Source organism: Gadus macrocephalus, chromosome 9 (assembly GCF_031168955.1).
Source record: "Gadus macrocephalus chromosome 9, ASM3116895v1".
In the NCBI taxonomy this organism is placed as follows: Eukaryota; Metazoa; Chordata; class Actinopteri; order Gadiformes; family Gadidae; genus Gadus; species Gadus macrocephalus.
This window is the reverse complement of record NC_082390.1, coordinates 16,144,659-16,149,658: the sequence shown is the minus strand read 5'-3', so window position 1 is coordinate 16,149,658 and position 5,000 is coordinate 16,144,659. Positions and strand designations below refer to the sequence as shown.

General features: G+C 42.6%; 1 long non-coding RNA gene across 2 annotated transcripts in view; it reads left to right on the top strand.

Moving 5' to 3' along the window:
* Window positions 1-5,000, top strand: part of LOC132464669 (uncharacterized) — a 299,834-nt gene that overhangs the window by 267,514 nt on the left and 27,320 nt on the right. The window lies entirely within an intron of this gene.

Below are 5,000 nucleotides of genomic sequence, written 5' to 3'. Positions count from 1 at the left end.
GAAAAGAGACACGAAAGTTGAGTAGATTTGGTGGAAAATAACTGAATGAAAGGGACAACAGATATAAGCCTGATAAACACAAGCTTGGGTGCTGAGGTCTTCCAGAGTTGAGAACAGCAGGAGCGATATGTGTGGCTTCTATCTGTCAGCTCCCTAAAGTAAATAACAACATACGCTGCTGTCAAGCCCTCCCTGTGTAAACAGAGCTCATGTCATTAGGCTGGTGTCCCATTACAGTTCAATAGCATGTGGCCACCATTAGCATCTGTCTCATCAATAGCATCTGTCCAATAGCATGTGGCTCCAGCGATAGCATCTGTCTTATAGCATACGATGGCGTCTGTCCGATAGCATGTTGTGTGTTGTTAGAAGTTATCTGTATGCGTACCCTGCTGCAGCACAGCAGGGTACGCTGTCCATAGTTCAGCTCGTTAGACGGCACAGAAACAGTCAATCACAGTTGGCTGTTGGCAACAGTTTACCTCAACTTTGCTAAATGTGGAGACTTTCAGCAAGCTCTGCTATTAGATGATGAGGGCAATTACAGTGAGTGTGAGTGGGAGGTCCGGTGTAGGCGGATCAAGCTGCGTTGGTCATGCGACAAAGCCTCGGCGAATCGAGTGGCTCGCATAGCCCGGCTGGAACCAGGAGCCTTTTCATTTCCTGTCTGTTCCTGCTATCAATGCGAGGCCGTCAATCAGATTCAAATCAAACTCTGTCCACCCACACGTCAGCATGTGGTGACGTCACTGCATAGTGCTGCAGTATCACGTAGTCTTTAATATATTTTACTTTTCTGCCATTATCACCTTCTGTCGACTAAACGTGCGTGAGATTTCTGAAAGCCCCTTGCGAGAGCATAAACTGTAGATGAAATGTCTGATCTTCTCAGGCCCCCGGCGGATCCCAAAAGGCTCACATCGCTAGAATCAGAATACTGATCTTTCTGTCATCTCCCATTTCTTTCTGCATTCAGCCTTTCATCTTTATACGTTCTATTTATATTTTTGGATAACATTGTTGTGCTGTAAATCCCGCACTAGTAGAGGATGTTAAAACGTTGGCTTCACTGGAGACCCATTGTACATAATGAACATTACATTTTCCTTGCAAATGGTGGAGACATCAGTGGAAAATCAACATATCACAAACTAATACAAAGAGCCAAACGAGATGTAAACACATGCCAGACCAATGGCTTGTGTCGTTACCCTATCACCAGGGACATGGGGTTAGATCAACAAGAGCAACTCACTAGCCACGCCCATTGTTTCTGCCCAGGATTAGTAACTTAACAACCAACACAATTCCTCGTCAGCCCTTCTCTATAATGTCTCTATATAATGTCTACGCTGAGGTGTCCCTCAGCGTAGTTGCTCGTTTCTAGTGTATTTCTTACAGTCTATATTTCTTTGGTCCGTTACCTGCGTTCGTTTCGACCCCTACCCGCCATGACCTGATTCTGCCGCTCTTTATTAAATTCTTCAAATGTAGCCTTCCCCCTGTGTCTGTGTTTGAGTGTTATATTGTTGGATGGTGTGTAGAGGCACCAAGAAGAAGAAAAAAAATGAATCATGAAGGCTGTCTTAGGCTTTGACCTTGAGAAATGAGTAGGAGCTAATATCCATAAAAAAGGACCAAACAAAGATGTAAAAGATTCCACGGGAGTGCCGGGCCACGACGGGAGACGTGGCAGCCGGGCGTCGCAGTCACAGTGAATGAATGTTCAATCCAACCATTTGTCAAAGGTTGAGAACCACTGACATCGATAGTGTTTGAGATGTGATCACGGATGCACTCGGGCAGAAGTCCATTAAAACACACAGGCATTAGTTATAGGTGTCCACAACATGCTAAAAGAACTACACTATGCGTACCTTGATGCGTCATGAGGTGGCGGTACGCAGTAAGAAGTAACGGTACGCCGAATGCTCCACCTTCACTCGTCTCATGGAGCCAATCAGATCAGTGTTTTTGAAAGCACTCAAACGGGTTGCACCTGGTACCCTGACCCTAACCCTGCTACACACTATATTACACTATCATTTCCGCAGAAATACTAACCCTACAAACGATATTCCTGCTAACCTTCTGCTGTTGCAAGTATGCGTTATGAATAGACCATCTGTATTTGAATTAGAAAGGGCTCATACAATCTCCACACAATTCCAAATCCAGTCCCAAAATGTACCACGTTACAAAAAACAGTTGAAGCCTATGCAGCAATACAGTCTCTTTCTGCAAAGCTAAAGGCTGGATCTCCGGTCACTATAATTTGGCAGCCATACCTCTTTAGTCCCTGGCTGTTGACTCAGCCTCCTCAGAGGATCCATCCATCCATTCATCTGTTGGCCTGTCTGCTTGCCTGTCTGCACACTGTGTTGATTTTGGATGTTGTCTGTATGTTTGTATGGGGCTCCTCTCTGGGGCTGTCTGCCTTGGGCCTGCGGTCAAGATGGAACAGCTCCTTATGCTACCACAACCAGAATTGTGTGGTGAATGTTCCCTTCAGAAACATGTTAATCACTTGTATGTGATTAATGTGACTACCAATAACTATGTAGATTAGCCATTTTTAACAGTAAGCTGCTGAGAGTTAACTAGTTTGTAAAGCTTTTATTTTCGTCAATTTCTCCAAATTCGGGGGTGAATGCAAATGGTACGTAAGTTAGAATAAGTGTAAGTGTGGATCAAAGTGGGTTTGTCCTCCTTCTAACAGCTAACTATTCCAGTAACTATAAATTAATATGAACGATTTCTTATGAATTTTTTTAATGAATGCTTATGCATATTTTTGATTCCATCTCGTAGAATAGAATCAATATCTATTGTAACGTGTTTGGTAGCTGAGTACATATTGACAAATTTCTTGAGGAAAAAAAGTACAAATGTATATAATGGTGTTTTCTAATGCGCAGCCCAGAAAACAAGTTGGACGTTGGGTATAAGAATTAGAACAGGGCCTGCCCAGTATGGAGAATGAGGGATGAAAACAAATGAATGATTAATGCTCAACATTAGGCGGAATATTTGATGGTCGTGTTCACTTTCGTACCCCCACTGTCATTTCAGTTCAACTCCAAAATATGCCAATGTCATTATTTAAGCATTATCTGTGCTTTCTCATTTACTCTGTGGTCGAAGGCATCCTACTTCCTATACAGGGCAGGGAAATGTAGGGTCGTGCAACATCCATAAGCATGTTGTCGTGAGTTTAGGTTTTAGCTTTAATCTCAGAGAGAGAGGGCGAGTGTGAGAGAGAGAGAGAGAGAGAGAGAGAGAGAGAGAGAGAGAGAGAGAGAGAGAGAGAGAGAGAGAGAGAGAGAGAGAGAGAGAGAGAGAGAGAGAGAGAGAGACAGAGACAGAGAGACAGAGACAGAGACAGATAGAGAGAGAGAGAGAGAGAGAAAGAGAGAGAGAGAGAGAGAGAGAGAGAGAGAGAGGAGAGAGAGAGAGAGAGAGAGAGAGAGAGAGAGAGAGAGAGAGACGAGAGAGAGAAAGAGTGAAAAAGAGAGAGAGAGAGAGAGAGAGAGAGAGAGAGAGAGAGAGAGAGAGAGAGATTACACTACTAGAGGCTTTAAACATCGTGCTCATCATCCCGCGGTGAAAGCAGCTGCAGGACTCAGAAATGACTTGTGTGACTGATCGTCAGAGAAGAAGGATCTCCGCTGCTTATGGGCCTCATGAAATTAAATTCTATCTCCAGTAACCATCCATCCATCCATCCATCTATCCATCTCTCTAACTCCCTGTTTTTCTGTCAAAACAACTAAAACAGCTTTTTGCAGTTTTAAATTGCATTGTTGAATATTCTTATCAAGATGACTGGTTCAGTTTGGGCTGCTGGTGTTAATTCATAGCTCTCTAACACTTTGCTCCAACAGCACGAAGGCTGCTTCTGAGAGGTTGGAGATTAGTCAGAACTCGCAGCCGGTAAATTATTGCTAACAAGTTCGTGGCCAGCCCAATGAGCTTCGAGTAGAAAATACAATTAGAATGGAAGCTTTCATACCTGGATATCAGGGCTTGACATATAAGTGCAGGAGGATTGTGGATGGATCGGTTCAATTTTGATTGCCGATGGTGTGAGTGCCCGCAGCCCACGCTCAAGTTTTAAAATAGATAGGGCCCAACGGTGTCCATATGTCACGCCCTGCAGCTCAGACTGGGTGGTGATGAGTCACCCTGTTTTCTTTTCACCGCGGGCGAGTTAAGGCGCTAAATTCTACTCAAATAAACTTTAATTTAACTTAAATCGTTTTCATGTGATGCATGTTTTCTTTTGGTGGAATAGTTTATGAACGATATGATATAGGATTAACTTCACATCATTACCTCAATCCTGATCATCAACTGCTATATTATTATTACTATTATGATATTATTATATCATAATTTTAAGTTGAAATAACCTGGTTTGGGCTTAAGCTGCACAGACACACAACAGCAGAAAGAGACGATTAAAATAATGAATGACAAACGGAAATTAGGAGTGAGGGTGTGAAGGAGATTAATGATAATGATATTAAAATTTCAATAAAGAAATATTAAGAGCGAGAGAGACAGGGGAGAGAGATAGAGAGCGAAAGTGAAAAGAGTACAGAGAAATGTTCATTGTGGTGCTTTTTTTAATGGAGTCATTAATTTAATGGCTCCAGTGACTCCAGTGTCTCCAGTCAGTGCTTCCCATTCAGTGAGTTGAATGGGAGGCAGTTCGAGTTGGGGGATTGCTAGCATGACTTCTGGTCTGATTCCAACAGGAATGTCTTACAATATGTTCGATTGAACAAGTGAGGTTTGTAAATCCAAAAAAATTATTTACAGTAACACACTGCAGATATAATAAAAGTATTGCCTGCGTTAGTTCGAGTGAAACGAAGCCTGTGGAGGCCTTAAATAATGAATGGAATTCAAGCTGACTTAATGGGAAGCATAAACATGCATGACATTCTTCCATAGTATGAACATGCATGCTTTTAATCAGTTATATGTTATGAGGA